Source organism: Sminthopsis crassicaudata, chromosome 3 (genome assembly GCF_048593235.1).
Source record: "Sminthopsis crassicaudata isolate SCR6 chromosome 3, ASM4859323v1, whole genome shotgun sequence".
NCBI classification, from domain to species: domain Eukaryota; kingdom Metazoa; phylum Chordata; class Mammalia; order Dasyuromorphia; family Dasyuridae; genus Sminthopsis; species Sminthopsis crassicaudata.
Window position 1 is genome coordinate 567,613,001 of NC_133619.1, and position 24,091 is coordinate 567,637,091.

General features: G+C 34.1%; 1 long non-coding RNA gene across 1 annotated transcript in view; it reads left to right on the top strand.

Annotated features, from left to right (window-relative positions):
* LOC141559823 (uncharacterized) overlaps nucleotides 1-24,091 on the top strand; it is a 150,305-nt gene that overhangs the window by 94,701 nt on the left and 31,513 nt on the right. The window contains exons 3-4 of the long non-coding RNA XR_012487575.1: nucleotides 16,358-16,521; nucleotides 22,163-22,270. This is a non-coding gene — a long non-coding RNA (uncharacterized LOC141559823). The remainder of the gene's footprint in view (nucleotides 1-16,357; nucleotides 16,522-22,162; nucleotides 22,271-24,091) is intronic.

Genomic DNA, 24,091 nt, shown 5'->3' on the forward strand with positions numbered 1-24,091 from the left:
TGCATCTGGTAAAGAAATGAAATATTTTCTAACTGAGGTTATCACTAGACTCCATCTGTTTTAATTGTGTTGACTACTTCTATTAAAAAATCCTCTATAAATGATGGTCATCAGATTTAATGTCTTTACTTTTATTTCTTTTCAGTTTGTCCACATACTATCTCATATAGGGTCACATAGAAGATTTGCATTTTTCTTCAGAATACCATTTCAGTTATAGTCTTTATATGAAGTCTCATTGCTATCTCACCCTTTTATATAGTCAGTTGTTTTCCTTTGATTTGTTCTTTGACCACTCATTATTCTGGAAGTAATTATCTACATATCCATTTACATCTACATTTGCCTCTAATTTTATTTTTTGATTAATTTCTATTTTTAAAGTGCTTTAGGGATGAAAAAAATGAAAAACTTTTATTTTCAATAAAAAGGAAAACAAAGTTTTAGCTTAGCAAATATTGAAAATAATGATTTTAAAAGTCTAGTATTAACTTATGTCTGGACATTTTTAATTGATCTCATTAGAAATAATAAGGCAGCTATTTCTGATGGATAGAGAGTTATACCTAGAGTTCAAATTTTGCTTCAGACACTTACTAGCTGTATACTAGTCATTTAACTTTTGTTTGCCTCAGTTTTCTAAACTGTAAAACAGGCATAATAATAGCATATGCCTCACAAGATTATTGTAAGAATGAAATGTAAAATTTGTAAAGGCTTTACAAACTATAAAGTCTACATAAAGACTGGAAATAATTATTAGAAGCTATTATTAATGAGTAAAGATAATTTGCTTCACTAATTAAGAGAAAACTGTTAGAATTAAAGGAAAATACTTGTCTGGGCAATGCCAGCAGAGATACTTTGCTAGTATTTACTATACACAAACTACTTGTAATTCACAGGAAGTTACAAAAGGTATAATTCTCTCAAAAGGAATGGAGGAAGACCCAAGAGAAAGCCAAAGTCTAATTCAGTCTGAGAGACTTTCAGTGATAGAATTAAGATGAAAAACAAGTTTGTCAATGTCTAAGCAAAACTGCTGGTCACCAAATCACTGGAAATGTTTAGCCAAATTTCCCCCCCCCCACTTCTGTGGAAGTTGGTCTTCCCTATCCACATGGCTACCAGTGCTCCTTTCTTTCATCTCTGTTATGATGCTATTGGCTGAGATAAATTATATACTAGGAAAGTAAATTGTAAACTCAATGTCAGTGATTTTTTTTTTTTTTTTGAGAATCATAAAGAAAAGCAAGGTCCTTTGGTTTCTGGGATGGGCAAAATGTTCCCATTTCCAAAAAGGAGAAGATTCATCTAGAATTCATCTGTTAGGAGAAAATCTCACAATATACTTGTAGACAAAATGGAACAAATGGAACAATATGAGTCCAATGATAATACAATTAAATGGATTCAAAGATAGTTGGCCAATAGCATTAATTAAGTGTGCTATTAGCTCTGTGCTTTTTCCTTATGTGATCAAAAGTTTTATTAATGGATTGAATGAAAATAGTTGATAGGCTTATCATATTTGCATATGATGCCAATTTTGGAGGGATAGCTGGTTGATTGGGGAATAGAATTTTGTTGGCTCTTGACAGACCTGAACAAAGAGTTAATTCAATTCAAAATTAAATTCAATACAAATAAATAGAAATTCTTATTTTTAAATGAAAAACAAACTGCATAAATACTGGATGGGGATAGACAGTTCAACACATATTTGTGAAGAAATGTAGAGGTTTTTATAGAATATATGTGTGTGTATATATTTGTGAGTGTGTATAACTATATATGTACATTCATACATATTGTATACAATATATATAAATATACACACACATATACATACATAATAACCTAACAATAAAAGTCTGGTGATATTAAGTTAAATTAATAAAAATGAATTAATTATTATTTAATTAATAAGTAATTAAATGCATTGATAAAAATATAATGTGAAGAGATAGTTTGTATATGGGCTGAGTATTGGATATGGAATCAGAAGAACTGAGTTCAGGTCTTGATTCTAGTGTTTTATAATCTGTGTGACTTTAAGCAAGTCAGACCTTTTCTGAGTGTCAGTATTCTCATCTACTTAATTTGGAGAGTTTTTAATGAGACAATCATCATGTTAACTATATAACTCTATGCAAATTTATGAGTCAGATGATCATAACGATGATAAGGTGGTAGAGTGTTTCACCAGAGCACCAACAGGGAGCTGAAGGGAGTGCTTTTTCTCTACAATGGGAATTGAACCTTGTTATTTTTCTTTGGATTCTATATCTGAATCTCTGAACTTTTGTACCATGGTCTTTGCACTACTTATCCCCTACTACTACCCTTCTCCCAGTTTATATTTTATATATTATCTTTCTCCATTACAATGTAAACTCCATGATGGCAGAAACTATTTTTCTTCAAGCATTTGTATCCTCATTACTTAGCAAAGTTCCTGGCATATAGTAAGAGCTAGATCAATGCATACTATCTTGATAGATCAATGCATACTATCTTGACTTGACTTCTCCTGTATCTTGTATGTTATATGGCACCATATATTGTGATAACTCTTGCTCCCCTTGGTTGTTACCTTTCAACTCCAAGGTTCCATTGCTGTGGTATGCTTCTCTTCAGAGACCCATCTTCTCCCATTGCCATGTCTCTCTTTTTTTCAAAGGGGTGGCAGGTCAAGGGTTCAGGGACATGCTGTGGACACATGGACTTCCTCCTCTCCTAGCAAAACTGCACCGGACTAGGGAAGGCTATGATTTTTTTCTCTACCACATAATGTTATGCTGCTTTTAACATGAGGACGTTATTATGCCATTCCAAAGGATACCCAAGATGAATAGTGACTTGGGTTTGTATTGACCTAAATCAGTTTCTGATTCCTTCCTGCACACAAGGTGCTCTACTAACCCGACCTATGCCTAGAAGTAGAATTTAGGCCAGATACAAGGATACTTGATTATAGTCCTAGAGGTGATAATATCTGGATTCCATTCTGTTCACACCATACCTGAAATATTGGACTGTTTTGGGAACCACCAGAAGAGAGCAGCACAAGTACAGGAAGATGACTATGTTGATAAGATGATTAAAAAACAAACAAAAAAAAACAAAAACAAAAAACAAAAAACTATGCCACAATAAAACTAATTAATAGAAGGAAAGTTGTTTAGTTTGAAGAAGAGAACATTGGAAAAGGTGGATGGTAACATAATTGTGGTCTTCAGCTACTGGAAGGATGATCATGTGGAAGCAAGATTAGATTTCTTATTGCATGGCCTCAGAGAACAGACTTTGTACCAAGTAGTAATAGATGGAAATAATCTAAAATTCCTTACAACTGTAAGAATCTATGGAATTTCCATGCAATTCAGATAAAATTAGATCTCATCCAAACCTTTGGCCTAAACTTGATCCAAACTGAGGCTGACCTAGGGAAGAGAAAACTTAGTTGCATTAGCAGGCATTAACCCAAATCTCAAGACCTGTAGAGATTTATTTTCAAGTCTTTCTTGCTAAACCTTTACACTTTCTCTCAGTACTTCCCCCCCTTAATTTAAACCCATGTGTATTTCAAGGGAAATTTAATTAAAAAATCACAACATTTTTTTTTAGCTAAATGGAAGCATGTGCTATGAAAATAGTAAAGAAAACCATGAAAAATCAGTTCTATATGCCTATTTATTCCCATGCCCAGCAAAGATAACTGAGTGGTGGTACCCCATAGTCAGCTGTCTTGGGATCAGAGCACTAAATAAATGGTACCATATATGAGTTTTCTGTGTCCTCACATATGAACCTTAACAAAAGGCTCTACAACAAGGACTTAGATCAGATCAGCAATAATTTGGTTTCCTCAGAAATGTCTAATCAATGACATCAACAGTGGTAACACAATGGCTACTTCCTTCAGTTAATACCTTGCCCTGACCCATGTTCTTCTGAGGCAATCAGTGACCAAGATCCTGATGTTACTTCAATTCCTACTGATTTAATAGCCAATGGCCTCCTCATATCCAGGAAAGAAGTCTATGGAGGGAGTAATTCAACAGAGAGTCACTTTTAGAACTTCAGATGCTCTAAATTTTCTGAAAGGAGAGAAAGGCAAGACTTAATGATATCTCCTGCTGTGTTAAACATCCATTTAGGAATAGCTTACTTGATGGGCATGTTAGTCACTAGAAAAAATTATAGGTTTAGAATTGGAAGGGACTTCACAAGCCACCTTGCTTAATCCTTTTACTTTTCAGAGGGGTAAATTGAAGCTGAGAGATGGTTAAATAACTTGTTAAAGATCATCCAAATTTTGTCAGAAATATGATGTGAATTCCAGAACTTTGTTCTAGAGCTAGTGTTTTTATCACTATGCCATCTGAAAGTTGATTTAAGCTAACATATATTTGTATAATTGAATTACTAGGCCCTGTGGCTACAAAAATAAAGCATAGAAATATCCTTGGACTCAATTGGCTTAATTTCTAATAGAAAGCTAGATACAGCATGGAAAGCATCATGATACTAAAACTCAGATTACTGAAAGGTATGCAAACTTTCAATTAAAGAAGAAATCCTCCTTTAAAAATTTTAATAGTATTTTATTTTTCCAAACACATATAAATACAATTTTCAACATTAGCCTTTGCAAAACCTTGTGTTCCAAATTTTTCTCCTTCTTTATCCCTTTCCCCCAAGACAGTAAACAATCCAATATAGATAAAACATATGCAGTTCTTCTAAATTTATTTTGTTATTCGTCATGCTATACAAGAAAAATTAGATTAAAAAAGGAAAAATTTAAAAAAAAGAAAGGAAAAAAAAACAAAACAAGCAAACAACAACAAAGGTGAATAGGCAACTTCCAAAGAATAGGCAACTTTACAAGGATTATTATTTTTTTGTTGTTGTTGTTGTTGGGTTTTTTTTTTTGTAATAGTTTTTTTTGAATCCCCAAATTCTCTTTTCTAGTTCCTGCTCTTTCTTTTATGTTAAGTTCTTTGTGAATTCCATATGATATGAACCTACAATTAATTCTGTTTTGATCTTACCAGCCTTAGATATAAAGGACTTACATGATTCTTTAATCTCATTTTTCCCATTTCATCTTCTGTCCACTCTTTGGGAAAAAGTCTCAAGAAATCACTATAGATAAATTTTACATGTCATATATGAGTAAGGTTCATAATATTGGAGCCATGTCCACAGTGGCAGTGCTAACCACAATACTACATTTTTCTTGTTCAGTCTTGCTCAACTCTTCATGAACCACATTCGGGGTTTTCTTGGCAAAGATATAAAAATGGCTTGTTATTTTCCGCCTTCATCTCATTTCACAGATGAAGAAATTGAGGCAAATAGAATTAAGTGACTTGCCCAGGGTTATGTAGCAAGTAAGTGTCTGAAGCCAGATTTGGACTTCCTGATTATAAGCTTGACACTCTATCCACTATGCAACTGCCCCCAAAATATCATATATTTCTCGTAATTCATGGACTAATGTATGAACCATTGGTGAATCAATAAACCTTGCCACATATGTCCAACCAAAAAAATGAAAAGAGAAAATCTACTTGCTTTTTAAGAATGAACTAGAAGGGACTTGAATTCCCAAGAAAACTAATCTTATCATAAGAATGAAGTCCACGTGGAATGAAAGAATGGGATTAAATAAATATTAAGCTGAACAATAAGGACAATTTTTTTTCCAGTTTTGGTTCATGGGCTTGAGGGCCTGGGAGGAATACCCACCGGGTGAACAATTTTTTAAAAAGTCTCAGAAAAAGAAATTTTAGCTCAATATCTTTAATTTCTTGTTTCTTTTATCACTTACCTATGATCTCTTCAAAAGAGCAGTTCAGAAGAATTTGACTTCTAAACTTCTATGCACTAGCACTTGTGAGCGTCGTGTAGTAGCAAGAGTAAGTCTTAGAATTAGGAAATATTTGGGTTTAAATGCTGATTCTAACACTTCCTCACTATGTGAACAAGGACAAGTCACTAAGCCCCAGTTTCCTTATCTGTAAAAAGAGGATAATAATATGTCCTATGATTGTTTTGAAGCCCAAATATTTTTCAAATATTTAAGCAACTATGTACATATTGGATACTAGTTTCACCTTTCCACATTTTATACTAGGCCTCAGTCTCTTTCTATTGCTCTATGCAATGGAGATTGATTGTTCCTTTCCCAGTTGTGGATCACATTTTTTTCCTCTCTAAAACAAAGCATTTGAGTATATCTCATCCTTTATGATTTCTTTTTCAAAAGTCTATAGCTACCATTAGGAATGGGAGAGACAGGGAGAGAGAAGGAAAGAGAGACATTTTGGATACCAGCTAAACAGTATTTCCCTTTAAAACATCTGGTAGCACTGAGGCCAATAGGTATTATTTCTTTATTCCATGAAACAAGGAGGCAAAAAAAGACTTAAGGAAAACCCATTAGGGAAAGCTGTGAAGGATGAGCGGCTGTAGTGACATATGGGAAAGGCGAATAGACTCCCTGCTATGCTGAGGAACTCAGTTCACAGTTTGGTTCTAGCTGATTAATTCCCATTATTACATGTTCTCTTAAAAGGACCTTGTGAAAAAGGGAATGAAGAAGTCTTTCCACCAGATCACTCCTCAGCCACTATGGCTAAGAATTTCCTGGACTTGAGGAAAGTTTTTTGGTCCATCAGGATGCTTCCTTTGGCTGTAGAAGGATTTACATGGAGCCAAACATTTCATGGCCCTATCGGTAATGTGCTTTAAAGCCTTCTCTGAAAGTGAAATTTATTTGAAGGAAAAGCCGTTTCCTACCAGTTGGAATGGTATCCTACAGGGTGACTCATATATTCAACCCCTAGAGCTTCGAAAGCAGAAACTCACCCTGGAGGGAACATTTCTATTTAACGATGTTAACATTTCTAAAGCCATAGATCTTCTTTGGACACATACCCACTGGCCATTAGCAAGAATACAAACATTTTCAATATCTTTGGGTCATTATCTTCAGGCCCAATATCTTCCTTCAGAACTGAAGGAATCCCTAAGGTCACCTTGCCTAATTCTCTACTAAAAGCTTGAATTCCCCTCTCTACCAAATTGCCATCTCCACATCTGGCTGAAGATCTCCAGCTGTTTTGCTTTTATTGTGAGAACAGAAAAATTGGTTAATAAAAATAACTGAGGCCATTTGAATTCTACAAACTAGCATTAGTTTTGAAGTTATAGAACATATTTCTATTCTCATCTCTACTATTCACCAACTGTATAATCACAGGCTAGTGACTCTGTGTCTCAGTTTCTTTATCAATATCTGTTGGACTAAATGATTTCTAAAATCTTTTGTATCTTTAGATAAAGTGTTTAAAAAATCAACATCAGGGATGGATTGATGGCTATTAGTCCAGAAAGACTTTAACATTGTTATTTTTTCTCTATATTCTTGGAAACAATTCATGGAATCATAGATTTAGAATTGGAATTTATTTAGTCTAATCCCCACTTTTTTTGATTGGAAGATACTTAGGCCCAGAGAAGTTCTATGTCCTATGTCCAAGGCCACACACATAGCAAGTGTAGAGCCAAAATTTGATTATTAGAACCTCTGAATTCCAAATCTAGAACTCTGCATTGTATCACATTGTCCCATTTCTAGAGCTACTAAAGCACAGATCAGAAGCCTACTTGGTGAATATATAGAAGAATATCCCAAAAGATAAAAGTTGAACAGGTGAATCTGTCAACCAGCTCCTGGCCCCTAGTACCACAAACACTTAAATTTTTTAATACTAAAGCTGAGTTCAAACTTTGGTTCTGTACCTATTATCCCTGATCTTAGGCAAATCACTTAATCTCTCTAAGATAATTTTCTCATTTGTAGAAATGACAGAGCTTGATAAGGACATTTAAAAATACCATTCCATCTCCAAACTAATCATCCAATGATTCTAAAGTATGATTCACAGATATATATGGAAATTAATTTAAGAACTCAAAGTAACTATTCATATGAGAAAAACCAGGGGATGAACACTGAGAGTTGTTTAAGGAAACTATGAAATGTAGTCAGATGGACAGCACCTCAGTACACACATTTTGAACAGAGACAGATATTTGGGGGAGAGGGCAACAATTAAAAAAGTTTTTAGAGTAATAGTCTGAATACCAGTAGCAGAAAGGAAGCTTTTAAACTCTTGGGTTATTTTTATGTGTGGGAAATCATTGGACTATGGCACAGGTGGTACATTGTTTTCAGCTCTTTGCTTGAGTAAGTACAATCAGTGTACAATGTTTTGGGGTGACAATGAGCAATATCAACGTTGCTTACACTATATGACTAGAATAAATGGATTGCATATGCTTATGATGTCAGTTCTTTTGCTGACAATTTTTGACTCTCATATACTGTGTGATTATCTTAATACTTCAATGTATTCATGATTTTCTCCATGTGGCTATTCTATTCCTTCTACTGATGTAGAAGCATTCCCTCTATATCTTAGTTATAGTTGACACTTTCACAATTCTTTAAGATTAGCAAAACATTTTGCAAAAAATAACTGAAAGGTAGATGGTGCAGGCATTATTATCTCTGTTTTACAGATGAGAAAGCAGAGGATCAGAAAAGTTAGGCGATTCTGTCTTCTAAACATCCCCAAAATGACCAATAGGTGGCTAAGCTTCTTAGAAGGGGCATTTCTGAACTAAGACAGCTAAACAGACACATTCCATAATCAGGCTTTTAGTCAAAGCCTCCCTATCTTAGGAGACTTTGTGAGAGCTGACATCTTGCTGATTCAACTTTCAAGAACCCAGAATCTCTAATCTGCCACAATAAAATTTTATTTTATTTTAAAAAATATTTATTATTTTTATCTTCTCCACTTATATGTATATCAACCTTTTTAGTATATGTGCTCATTTATTTTTTACATATTTCCACAAGAATCATGTAGGGAGAGAAAAAAATAAAAGAAAAAAAAGATGAAAATAATGTTTTGATTTACAGTCTTCATAATTCCCCCTCTGGATACAAATGGATTTTCTGGCCAAAGTTATTGTCTTGGATCACTGAACTTCTGAGAACAAAGTTTATCATAGATGATCATCACACAATCCTGCTGTTGCTGTGTATAATGTTTTCTTGGTTCTGCTTCCTTCATTAAGCTTCAGTTCATATAAATCTTTTCAGATCTTTCTAAAATCTGCCTGTTCACCATTTTAAAAAAAACAATAATATTCCATTATTTTCAAATGCCATAACTTAATCAATCATTCCCCAACTGAGGGGCATCTACTAATTTTCCAATTCTTTATCACCACAAAAAGAGCTGCTACAAACATTTTTGCACATGTGGGTCTTTTCCCAACTTCAATGATTTCTTTGATATACAGACCCAGTATGCCACAATGAAAGTTTCCAATGACATGTTAATACTTGGAATATTTCATAAGATTATAGGTGCTAGAACTATTCAATTTATGTAGTTTTTATATATAATACATTTTTTTAGGAAAAAATAAAGCCATAATTTTGAGTAAGTCTTGATGCCAGGAAGATATATAATTTACCTTACTTCTGATACATACTGGTTGTGTGAGTTTGTATAATTATTTAAACTTTCATTCAGTGGGCCCCATTCTTTATGACTATATGTTTAGAAAAAGTGTTGAATGACATTGGTTTAGAGGGAGTTTTTATCTAGAAGATCCCTATACCAAATGAAATCTCCTGTAGCCATGGCTTTAGAGGTAATCTGTTTCAGTCTCCTCATTTTGCAGATGAGAAATGGATTTGGAATAGTTAGAATAGACTTCAGAATCCAATATTCCTAGCTGTGGCTAAATGAGAATCCCCTCAGTAAAACAGCATGGTCACCCCTTCTTTACAAGTTTTTCTTGATTGTTCTTTGTTTTCAAGAAGGCTCAGTGACAGCATAAGGTGATGTATTGACTTCTGTGAGAATTGAATTTAAGTGAAGCAGAGTTGCACAAAGCCATAAGCTTCACTCTCTCTTCCAGAGTTATCAAGGTCCAGGAGTAAGACAACCAAGTGGCAGTAGCCCAGGATTCAGTGGATGATTTGATATTTTCAGAATCTGGCCAAGCTCTGTGTTCCACAATGCCTGTTTTGGCCATTCTGTCATCATTGGAACAAATTGTTCTCATCCCTCTAGGTGAAGTTTTCACATGTTGGGTTTTGAATTCACCAATGGGTTTGACGCATATCAGTTACAGTCACCTCAGTTTAGCCTATCTACCAATGATGGTTTTACTGAGACATGGCCAGGGTGCATGCTACCACTTCTTAGAGCTCCAAGTGAGAGCTGAATGCTAGATGGACACCAAGATGGACAAGCAGCCCTAAAAAGGACTCAGAAAACCCGCACACCAGAGGTATTAATCCTCTCTGAAAACCCTGAAAACACTTTTTTTTTTTTTAAATAAGTACTTCTAGAACTCAGAATGGGCTGTATTTATACAAGATTTCTTAGTGCTTCTAATTCTTGTTCATATATCTATCTCCCTCTTCCCTCCCACCCCTAGTCCTCCAGTGGCCTCTCTCTGACCCTTCAGTCCCCTTTTTAGGACCCTCTCTGGCTCACAGCCCAACTCCTCTCCCAGTGGTCCTGTATTTCCTTCCAGTCCCACAACTTCATCCCTTGCCCTGCCCTATGGAAGCAGTCTCTTGAGGACCAATTTATTAAAAATAAAATCAAATTGAGGTTGTTAGTTACTATATTACATGGTTTAATTGATTCTTATAAATTTAGAAAACTTTTATCGCATACTCATCAATAGTAATACCTTACACATTTTTTTTAAACACAAGGTTAAAAAGTGCTTTCACATAATGATCTCATTCAATCCTCATAACACCCCCCATAAAGTATTATTATTCCTTAGTAAAAGTATTATTACACACATTTTATAAGAGGAAGATGGGGTCAAGAAACTAAATGAACAGCTCAAAATTGTACAGACAGAAGTGGTAAATGGAGTCTTGAGCCATCTGGAAGAGAGAATTCTGTCTCTAAGACAAGGAGGTATCTCAGTCCTTCTCAATTTTCTTTACTGGATCATTATCCATTTCTTGTCCCCTAAATGTTGGATGTGTCCTAAGGCTTTGTTAGATCTCCTCTCTTCTCTTTTTCCCCTTCTTTCTTCTTGATGATTTCATCAGTTTTTTTGGGGGGGGTTAATAATCATCACCATACAGAAGACCCTTAAATCTTTCTCTTTAACTCTTGTTCTACATCATCATTTGACTGATGAATATAATCACCTAACTGTCCAATAGTCCAATAACTGTCAATATAAGCTCAACATATTCCAAATTGATTTCATTTACATATTGTTCCTAATCTTTTTTTTTTTCCTTTTCTTAAGGAACTATCTGTCTTCTGTGGAAGGAGACACATCTTCATAGTTTCTCTAATTCATTCCTTCAGGATTCTCCTTTATTATTTCCTCTCTCCTCTCCTCATCATGTCCAATTAATTTTCAAGCCTTGTCAATTTTTATCTCCATAATACTTGTCTAATCTGTCTGCTTGTCTTCCTTACAAAGCCAATGCTCTATTTCAGACCCTCATCATCTCTTATCTGGACCATTGTAACAAATTCCTAATTGTTCTTCTGGCTCCTTTTTCCTCTGACCCATCCTTCATACAGATACCAAAATAATAAACTATAAGCAAGGCTCTTACCATATTCATGGCTCTTGTTCAAAAGTCTTCAGTGGCTGCCTATTCCCTTTAGGATAGAATAGGAATAATTCAATTTTTCCCCTTGATAATCTGGCTCTATGCATTCTGTAAATCAACCAGTCAATAAGCATTTATTAAGTCCTTATAATTTGCCAATTAAAATTACTGTTATTTCCTGCTGTTGGTAGTCTTGCTTGTACTCTCAAGTTTATAACTAACAGAAGAAAGCTATAACAATCACATTTTGAAAAGTTTTAGGGAAAAGATGTTTTATGTGTATATCTAGCAGTTTCAGGAATAAGGTATTGTGGATTAAAAATAGATTACTTAAGGGCAAAACAGTAAGACTAGGAACTAATTCTAGTGAAAAGTAACAAACAAAAAATTTAATATGATTCCCTAAGGGAGAGTCTTGGACTAGACCTCTTCAATATAATTGATTTATGGGAATGAAAAGTAATAAAATTCACTGATGACAATGAATAACTCAGACAAAACCTCCTCCAAATTACAAGATAACTATGGGGGGAAACATAAAACTCAATGAAGATTCATACAAAATAATACACCCTCAAAAGAATACGTCAGACCAGTGATTCTCAAAGTATGATCTATAGACACCTACAGATCCCCAAGATAGAGTCTATTTTTATGAAACTAAAACATTATTTAATTCTTATGATATTCTTTCCTTTTTCAACTATCTGAGGTCAGATTTTTTTCATGCTGTTCAAACCAATATATCTCAACAATCCATAAGCAAATATAAGAATCCAGTTGCCTTCTAATAAATCAGACATTAAAATTTTGCAAGAACTTGTAAAACAATAACAATCTTCTGATCAAATTTTTTATTTTAGGAATGGTTATAATAAAAAGTATTGTTTAGGAAAATGTTAGGGTTTTTTGTTTTTATTTTTAAATGAATAAAATTATCTCTTTTAATTTCTTATAAACTAAATGTCGACAAATATAGCCAAGGTATACTAGAGACAAGTCAAATCAATTTCCAAGAGTTAATTGATAAATATTCAATTTTTGCACTGACAGTTCAGAAATCAGCAAACACTCCAAATCAAGGCTTGACTTACTGCTTTGTTTATTGTCTGGACTTCAGAAAATGATGAAGATATTAATAATGCAGACTCTGTAAAAGGTTATGTCATGTGTAGCTTTTCTTTTTTTTTAGGGAGCCTATTGTTAAATTTGCCAGCTGACTCGTGGATATCACTGACAAAAGCAAAAACAAAAATCTCTTTGGGACCTTCAGTGATTTTTGAGACTGCAAAAAAGGTCCTAAAATGAAAAGATTTGAGAACTACTGCATAGTCATGAGAATAGATTCTAAATTTATGGTCACTTGTCAGTTATAAACAGTAAAATTGTAACATAGGGAATCTTCTGGAAAAGAACTGTTTCTGTTTTTTCTCTTTCATCATTTGTTGTATAACTAACTGACTCCACATTGCCTTGCTACTCATGTCCTATTACTCTTGGCATTGTTTTTTGGTTAGATTTAATAGCATCTGAAATTTGTTCATAAAATAATACCATGGTACCATGAGATAATCTTTTATTCCCTAAATATGGCTCCAGTCCCATTACATTATTTCTTAGAGAAGAAGAAATTGTTTCCCAGCTTCAGGTAAGGTAGCAGCTATTTTCTAAGAAGGATCCTAGTTATACAGTTATATAGTTATTTGCTGTACAAAAGAATATGACTTTGAAACAGTGTACAATTAGACTACGAGGAAATCAGAAATGCAGGTGGACAAAAATAGAGGGATTGGTAATTCTATATAATTGTTCATAGTCATTGCCCAGAGTTCTTTCACTGAGTGTAGCTGGTTCAATTCATTACTGCTCCATTAGAATGGATTTGGTTCATCTCATTGTTGAAGAGGGTCACATCCATCAAAATTGATCATCATATAGTATTGTTGTTGAAGTATATAATGATTTCCTGGTCCTGCTCATTTTAGTCAGCATCAGTTCATGTAAGTCTCTCCAAGCCTTTCTGAAATGATCCTTCTGGTCATTTCTTACAGAGTAATAATATTCCATAATATTCACATACCACATTGCTCAGTCATTCTTCAATATCCATTCAGTTTCCAGTTTCTGGCCACTGCAAAGAGGGCTGCCATAAACATTCTTGCACATACAGGTCCCTTTCACTTCTTAAAGAGATAAGCCCAGTAGTAACACTGCTGGATGAAAGGGTATGCACAGTTTCTTAACTTTTTGAGTATAACTCCAAATCATTCTCCAGAAGGTCTGTATGTATTCACAATTCCACCATCAATGTATCAGTGTAGCAGTTTTCCCACATCCCCTCCAGTGTTCTGCATTATCTTTTCCTGTCATCCCAGCCACTCTGAGAGGTGTATAGTAGTATCTCAGAGTTGTCTTGATTTGTATTTCTCTGATTAATAATGATTTGGAGCATCTTTTCATATGGCTAGAAATAGTTTCAATTTCTTCATCTGAAAATTGTCTATTCATATCCTTTGACCATTTATCAATTGGAGAATGGCTTGATTTCTTATAAATATGAGTCAATTCTTCTTATACTTTGGAAATGAGGCCCTTATCAGAACCTTTAACTGTAAAAATCCCAGTTTATTGCTTCCCTTCTAATCTTGTCTGCATTAGTTTTGTTTATACAAAAGCTTTTTAATTTAATACAATCAAAATTTTCTATTTTGTGATCAATAATGATCTCTAGTTCTCCTTTGGTCACAAATTCCTTCCTCCTCCACAGGTCTGAGAGGTAAACTATCCTATGTTCTTCTAATTTATTTATAATCTCATTCTTTATGCCTAGATCATGAACCCATTTTGACCTTATCTTGGTGTATGGTGTTAAGTGTGGGTCAATGCCTAGCTTCTGCCATACTCATTTCCAAATTTCCCAGCAGTTTTTTGTCAAACAGTGCATTCTTATTCCAAAAGCTGGGGTCTTTGGGTTTGTCAAACATTAGGTTGTTAAAGTTATTGACTATTTTGTCCTGTGAACCTAACTTTTCCACCAATCAACTAGTCTATTTCTTAGCCAATACCAAATGGTTTTGTTGAATGCTGCTTCATAATATAGTTTTAGATCTGGTACAGCTAGGCCATCTTCATTTGATTGTTTTTATTAGTTCCCTTGAAAATCTTGACCTTTTGTTCTTCCAGATAAATTTTGTTGTTATTTTTTCTAGATCATTAAAATATTTTTTGGGGAGTCTGATTGGTATAGTACTAAATAAATAGATTAGTTTAGATAGTATTGTCATCTTTATTATATTCATTCAATCTATCCAAGAGCACTTAATATTTTTTCAATTGTTTAGATCTGACTTTATTTGTGTGGAAAGTGTTTTGTAGTTTTGCTCATATAATTCCTGACTTTCCCTTGGCAGATAGATTCCCAAATGTTTTATACTATCAGCAATTACTTTAAATGGAATTTCTCTTTTTATCTCTAACTGTTGGATTTTCTTAGTGATATATAAGAATGCTGATGATTTATGTGGGATTATTTTGGATCCTGCAACTTTGCTAAAGTTGTGGATTATTTCTAATAGCTTGTAAGTAGAATCTCTGGGGTTCTCTAAGTATACCATCATATCATTAGCAAAGAGTGATAATTTGGTTTCCTCATTATCTTCTCTAATTCCTTTAATCTCTTTCTCAACTCTTATTGCCAAAGCTAGCATTTCTAATACAATATTGAATATTAATGGTGATAGTGGAGAACCTTGTTTCACTCCTAATCTTACTGGGAATAGTTCCAGTTTATCCCCATTACATATGATGCTTACTGATGGTTTTAAATAGATGCTACTGACTATTTTAAGGAAAAATCCATTTATTCCTATACTCTCAGGTGTTTTTAATAGGAATGGATGTTGGATTTTATCAAATGCTTTTTCTGTATCAATTGAGATGATCATATGGTTTTTGTCAGGGTTATTCCTGGTATAAATCCTACTTGGTTGTGGTGTATTATCCTGGGTATGAGTTTCAGTAATATTTTTGCTAATATTTTATTTAAGATTTTTGCAATTTTTTTCATTAGGGAGATTGGTCTATAATTTTCTTTCTCTGTTTTCAGCCTACCTGGTTTATGTATCAGTATCATGTCTGTGTAATAAAAAGAATTTGATTTGACTCCTTCAATTCCTATTTTTTCAAACAGTTTATATAGCATTGGAGCTAATTGTTCTTTAAATGTTTGGTAGAATTTACATGTAAATCCATCTGGTCATGGGGATTTCTTCTTAGGAGTTGATTAAAAGCTTATTTTATTTCTTTTACTAAAATAGGAATATTTAAGCAATTTACTTCCTCCTCTGTTAATCTGGGCAGCCTATATGTTTGAAGGTAGTTATCCATTTCACTTATGTTATCAAATTTATTGGCATAAAGTTGGACAAAGTAACTTCTAATTATTGCTCTAATTTCCTCTTCATTGGTGGAAAGTTCTTCCTTTTTAAAACTAACAATTTGATTTTCCTCTTTCCTCTTTCTAATCAAATTTACCAAAGGTTTATCTATTTTGTTGGGGTTTTTTCATAAAACCACAAACTCTTAGTTTTATTTATTAATTCAATAGGTTTTTTTTTTACTTTCAATTTTAATAATTTCTCCTTTTAATTTTAGAATTTCAACTTCCATCCAAGATGGTGTGGAGGCAGTCAGCTGTTTGAGCTCTGTGTTTTCTCTCAGGACTTACTTCATGACAAGCCTCGGAGTTAATGCTTGACCAGAAAAGAAACCCACAAATAATCACCAACAGAAGACATCCTTGAAATTCACCAGAGAAGGTCTGTGTTTGCTTGGGGGAGGGTCAAACAGACTGGGCACAGATTGAGGGCAGGCAGCCAGATCCAGACAGACAGCTCACACAGCTCAGACCAGAGTGGGGAGGCCTCATCTCCAAAATATACAGAGAATTAACTTTAATTTATAAGAAATCAAGCCATTCTCCAATTGATAAATGGTCAAAGGATATGAACAGACAATTTTCAGATGATGAAATTAAAAGTATTTCCACTCATATGAAAGAATGTTCCAAATCACTATTGATCAGAGAAATGCAAATTAAGACAACTCTGAGATATCATTACACACCTGTCAGATTGGCTAAGATGACAGGAACAAATAACGATGAATGTTGGAGGGGCTGTGGGAAAACTGGGACACTGATGCATTGTTGATGGAGTTGTGAAAGAATCCAACCATTCTGGAGAGCAATCTGGAATTATGCCCCAAAAGTTATCAAAATGTGCATACCTTTTGACCCAGCAGTGCTACTACTGGGCTTATATTCCAAGGAAATATTAAAAAAGGGAAACGGCCCTGTATGTACCAAAATGTTTGTGGCAGCCCTTTTCATAGTGGCTAGAAACTGGAAAATGAATGGATGTCCATCAATTGGAGAATGGTTGGGTAAACTATGGTATATGAATGTTATGGAATATTATTGTTCTGTAAGAAATGACCAACAAGAGGAATACAGAGAGGCTTGGAGAGACTTACATCAAGTGATGCTGAGTGAAGTGAGCAGAATCAGGGGATCATTATACACTTCAACAATGATACTGTATGAGGATGTATTCTGATGGAAGTGGATATCTTCAACATAGAGAAGAACTAATCCAATTCCAATTGATCAATGATGGACAGAATCAGCTACATCTAGGAAAGGAAGACTGGGAAATGAGTGTAAACTGTGAGTATTGTTTTTTTTGTTGTTGTTGTTGTTTTGTTTTGTTTTTCTTCCCAGATTATTTTTACCTTCTGAATATAATCCTTCCTTTGCAACAACAACAACAACAAAATTCAGTTCTGCACATATATATTGTACCTAGGATATACTATAAGATATTTAATATGCATGGGAATGCCTGCCATCTAGGGGAGGGGGTGGAGGGAAGAGGGGAAAAATTCGGAACAGAAGGGAGTACAAGGGATATTGTTGTAAAAAAAAAAATTACCTATGCATATGTACTGTCAAAGAAAACGTTATAATTATAAAAATTAATTTTAAAAAATTACAAAAAAATTTAGAATTTCAAGTTTAGTAATTGATTGGCGGATTTAATTTGGTCTTTTTTTAGCTTTTTAAATTGCAAGCCCAATTCATTGACCTTCACTTTCTCTATTGGCATGTTGTGTCATTGTTGTCGTTCTCTTGGGTGAAAATACTTATTGTGTCTATGATTTGCTGTTTCACCCATTCATTCTTTAGGATGAGATTATTTAATTTCCAATAACTTTTTGGTCTGTTTACCCCTAGCTTTTTGTTGAATGTAGTTTTTATTGTATTGTGATCTGAAAAGAATGCATTTACTATTTCTGCCTTTCTGCATTTAATTTTGAGATCTTTGTTTCCTAACATATGGTCAATTTCTGTATAGATTCCATTAACTCCTGAGAAGAAAGTATACTCCTTTCTGTCTCTATTCAGTTTTCTCCAAAGATCTTTCATACCTAACTTTTCTAATATTCTATTTACCTCTTTAACTTCTTTCTTATTTGTTTTGTGGTTTGGTTTAACTAATTCTGAGAATGCAAGGTTGAGATCTCCCACTACTATAGTTTTGCTGTTTCTTCTTGAAACTCTCTTAGCTTCTCCTTTACGAATTTAGATACTATACCACTTGGTGCTTATATGTTTAGATTGATATTGCTTCATTGTCTATGCTATCCTTTAGCAAGATACAGTTTCCTTCCTTATCTGTTTTAATTAGATCAATTTTTGCTTTTGCTTGATCTGAGATAAAGATGGCTACCCCTGCTTTTTTGACTTTACCTGTAGAATAATAGATTCTGCTACAGCCTTTTACCTTTACTCTGTATGTATCACCCTGTTTTAAATGTGTTTCCTGTAAACAACATATTGTTGGATTCTGGCTTTTGATCCAGTCTGCTACCCGCCTCTGCTTTATAGGAGAGTTCATCCCATTCACATTTATGATTAACACTACTAATTCTGTATTTCCTTCCATCTTATTATCCCCAGATTATACTTTTCTTTTTCTTTCCCCCCTTACCCTCCACCCCAGTATTAAATTTATGGGCACCACTTGCCTCACGCAGCTAGCTCTCCCTCTTTAAAATCTCTCCCACCTCCTTTGAGTCCCTCCCCTTTCTTATACCTTTCCCTTACTTTTTCTGTATTCCCTTCTATTTAGCATACTCTTTTTCTTTTCCTTTTTCCTCTCCCACTTTTTAATGAGGTGAGAGAAATTTCTCTGTATTCCAAATATGTCTAATATTTTCTCTTTGAGCCAAATCTGATGAGAGTAAGATTCACACAATGTTCTTCCTCCTCTCTAAAGTCCCTCAGATATGATAGGTTTCCTTTGCCTCTTCGTGGGATGTAATTTCCCCCTTTTCCCTTTTTCTGATACAATCCCCTTTCCACTTCTACTTCCCTTTGTATTTTATAACAGTAAAATCAAATTATATATGTATTCTTTATGTATATCCATAACAAATACAGTTCTCAAGAATTCTTTTTACCTTTTTCTACTTCTCTTGAGTCCTATGGTTGGAGGTCAATAATTTTTTGTTTATTTCTGGTTTTTTCCTTAGAAACAAATGGAATTCACCTGTTTCATTGAATGTCCCATCTTCTTCCCTGGAAGAATATACTCGGCTTAGCTGGATAGTTTATTCTTGGCTATATTCCAAGTTATTTGGCTTTTTGAAATATCAGATTCCAGGCCCTTTGGAAGCTGCTAGATCCTGAGTGATCTGTATTGTGGCTCCTCAGTATTTGAATTGTTTTTTCTGGCTGTTTATATTTTTTCCTTAGTCTAATATTGAGAAATTTAGCCACAATATTCCTTGGAGTTTTTATTTTGTGGTCTCTTTCACAAGGTGTTCAATGAATTCTTTCAATGCCTATTTTACCTTCTGACTCTATTACATCTGTGCAGTTCTCTTTGATGATTTCTTGTAAAATAGTGTCTAGGCTCTTTTTTTTCATCATAATTTTGAAGAAGTCCAATAATCCTCAGATTATCTCTCCTAGATCTATTTTCTAGATCTTTTGTTTTTCCACATAGATATTTAACTTCTTTTTGTCTATTTTTTCTTTCTTTCTTTTTTCTTGTTTTCCTTGATTGAATCTTGATGTCTCAATGAATTATTCCTTTCTATTTGTTCAGTTTTGATTTTTAATTAGTTATTTTTTTTCACTAATGTTTTTTACTTTTTGTATATGACCAAGTGGGTTTTTAAATGAGTTGTTTTGCTCTATGGAATTTTTTTTCCATTTCACTATTTTTTTTTTAATGAGTCACTTTCTTTTTCTGATTCACTAATCCTACTTTCCTGGGAGTTCTTTATCTTTCCCAATTCACAAATTCTGTTTCCCTGGGAATTATTTACCTTTTACAATTCACATTTCAGGAAGCTGTTTTCTTTTTCCACTTTACCAAATCTTTATTTTAATGAGTTATATACTTTTCCCATACTCTCTTGCAAGCTTCTCTTTATCCATTTTCCTTCTAGCTCTCTTTTAAGATCTTTTATAATTTCTTCTAGGAGTGCCTTGTGTGATGGGGACCCCAGGCTATGTCCCCCTTTGGGGGTTTGTGTGAAGACTGTCTGCTATTAGTCTCATGCTCTCTTTCTATATAGAAGCTATCTATAGTTAGAGCTCGCTTTGCTTTTTTACTTTTTTTTTTTTTTTTTTTTTTTTTTTTTTTTTTTGCTGAGGCAATTGGGGTTAAGTGACTTGCCCAGGCTCACACAGCTAGGAAGTGTTAAGTGTCTGAGGTTAGATTTGAACTCAGGTCCTCCTGACTTCAGGGCTAGTTCTCTATCCATTGCAAAACCTAGCTGCTCCTACTCATTTTTTAAAAAGTCCTTGGGGTCTATCTTCAGGGCAAGGTTTCCAGCTTCCTCTGCACAATAGAGACAGATGGACAGTAGCTGTCCTATGAACAGGTTGTGAGAAGTGACTGTGTTGCAGAATTACCACTGCCTTGGGAAGAGCCCCACTGTGCTGGAAGTGTGATTCCCCTGGGTAAAGCCCCACTCTGTGGAAGTGTGATTGCTCTGGGCAGAGCCCCATGCTGCAGAATGGGGCTGTGGCACAGCTACATTGTGCTTGTGTTGAGTCATTCCTGGTGCTGTGTGGGTGTGGCCAGGTCCTGTTAAACTCTGGTGTTTGGGGTTCACTTTACCTTTGGCTTTTGTGTAACTTCTCTGCTGATCTACTGCTTTGCAAACAAAGCAGAGCAGTCAACTTGTGGTAGAGTCCTTCCTGCAAATTCTCCACCCAGGGAGACTGCACTCTGCTTCTGGTACGCTCAGTGTGGGCTAGCCTCCATGTTCTGCTTTCCTGCCTCCACTGGCCTCCTCCTGCCCACTCAAGATAGATTTTCTGATGATTTTCCAAGTTATCTTCAGCTGGTAATTTGTAATACTCCTAATATTCGTGGATTCTGCCAGTCAAGCACTATTTTAGAGGCTGAATTTGGTAATCAGTGTGAGGGTAGAAGAGAGCTCAGAATGAAGTGTGTGTCCTCTCCACCATCTTGGCTCCCAAATATCCTTATTTGTATTTCTTATAGCAAAACAATATTCCTTTATAATTACAGGCCACATTTCTTTTCCAGTTTTTTCCTAGCACCAAAAGTGTTGTTATAACACTTTTTGATATTTTTGTTTTTTCACTTCTTTAAGATATTCTCTTTTTCACATGAATGAATTTAATATTTGTTAATGTATTGTCTAATATATTAATATAAATATATTTCATGTTGATATATATGATATACTTATATATAATTTATATATATATTTAATATATTAACTACTAAGTGCTTTGCACTTTGTTTTATTGGGTTATTTGGGAAATTTAAAGTCTTTGGTGAAGCTAATTACTTACACATTAAGAAGTACCCCCAAATTTTAGTCATTTCGTATATTTTTCTGGGTTTATGATCATCTTATTTTTCATATTTATTGTCATGACATTAATGTCACATACATTTACCTATCATAATTGAGTTAAACATACCCTGATTTGTAGATATTTATAGGTTTTTTTTTTTTTTTTGTAACTACAAAATTTGTCGCTATGAATATTTTAGTATATATGGGACTTCTTTTTATTACAGACTTTTTTGGAGGCATACACCTATCATTCTCTGGATCAAAAGATTTGAAATTTTTAATATTTTTTAAAGAATAATTTAAATTTACTTTCCAGAATGATTAGACCAATTCACAGTTTGTAGCAAGAGTATTTTGATGGGCCTGTTTTCCCATTGCCCTTCCCTCATCAACCATATACATCTTTTGCCATTCTGTCAATTTTATGAGTCTGTAGCAAAATATTAAAACTACTTTGATTTATATTTTCTCATTATTCCTGATTTGAAAGACTTTCATGTGGTTGTTAACAAATTATAGTTCTTAGATTTTTAAAATATCTTTTGGCAGGGCAGCTAAGTAGTACAAAGTGGATAGAAGACAAGGTTTGGAATCAGAAAGACTCATCTTCATGAGTTCAAATTCAGCCTCAGACACTTCCTGTCTTTGTGATTCTGGGTAAGTCACTTAACCATATTTGCCTCAGTTTTTCAACTGTAAAATGAACTAGAGAAGGAAATAGTAAAGTACTCCAATATCTTTGCCAAGAAAATCCCAAATGGACACAACTAAAAAATGGCTAAACAACAACAAAATATCCTTTGACAATTTATTTATTAGGAAAAAATGTTTTTTTTAAAAACATATATATACTTTTATTAGCATTTTAGTATTGGACATGTGATAGTCTAACCCAGATTGCTGCCCAGAGTCAATTCCAGAGGGCAAGTACCAGTGGTAGGAGATATTCCTGTCTCCTTTCCCTCAAGCACAGAGACTATTTCCCCTCTATGTGGTTCTGATGCAGGTCTGTGCTACCTTCAACTTTTGCCCATCCTTGTCTATTTATTCTCTCTTTCCTTTAAATGGTTTAACAGGTTTTTCAATCTTGATTTTTTTCTGTCCTTGTGGTGCTCCATGATTCACAGTTATATGATCATTACTGGGAGAATAATGTTAAAAAGACTGATTTTTGTGATATTCAATCGCTTGGGGACCTTGAAAGTACTATGTAATTTCTTAAATGCTATATAAACGTATTTCCTTCTAGTGAACTTGGAATTCATGTCATCATCTACTCAAGATTATATCTATATCTATGTCTCTCTATATATCTATATATCTATATAGAGAGACATAGATATATAATCCAATGAATTCACTGGATTGGCAAACTGTATACTATGACCTAAGCAGTACTCATCATTCATCCATATTTCTCTAGTTTAAATAGTTAGGTTAATCTCTTTTGAAAGTAAGGAGCAGGTAATAAGAGGCAATAAGATGTTCATGTCTTCAATAAAGTGCAAAGAAAGGTTCCATCTATCCTTTCTTTAAAGTGTCAGGATTTCCTGGACATAATTAGAAGACAACTTACGTTGGCTGGTCAAAGGTCAGTCACACACATAGTTAATAAAAAAAAATAAAAATAGTTAATAAACAGGCTTCCAATTCTAGGATCTCAATTCAGATGCCAAGAGAACCCTACTGATTATAACCATAGAAGGTCCAGAAGGGAGTCACTTGTGGAAGAAGGATGCACATGTGGATATGGGGAGAGGAGATTTATTTCTCTTTGATTTCCTTTCTTTATCAACTATGATGCATTGCAGCAATATTTCTCAATCAGTAAAAGACATAGGTGAAGATAACTGATGTTGGCCCAGTTGTACACAGTTATTGTGGTTTGTTTTCTTCTTTAAGATGAACATGACATTAAGAAAGTGATACCATGACATCCAAGTGAATTAGATTTGAGTGAGTGAAGGCTGTGAAAAGTCACCAGCCTTACTTTCTCCTCCAGAACCATCCAGGTCTATTGACTAGATATAGACCAGGATGACTAGAGATGGTCCTGAATGCAGTGGGAGACCTTGACCTTTTATTTTAGTTTTTTAAAATTTAATACTTTTATTATCCCGTTACATGTAAAAAAATTACAATTGTTTTAAAAACTTTGAATCCCAGATTCTCTACCTTTCTCTCTACCCCCACCCTCATTTAGAAGTCATGCAAAACATTTCCATAAAAGTTATGTTGTGAGCTTTCTTCCCTTTCCCCCCAAAAAAACCCACAAGAAAAATAAAGTTAAAAAAAAAAAAAAGAGCATGCTTCAATCTGTATTTGGACATAACAATTTCTTTCTTTGATTATCAACAGGATTTTTCATCATTAATCTTTCAGAGCAGGTGTGGATAGGTGTTTTGCTGAGTATAGCAAAGTCAAATACAGCTGTTCATCTCAGAACATTTCGTTTTACACAGTACATTTCACTTTTTG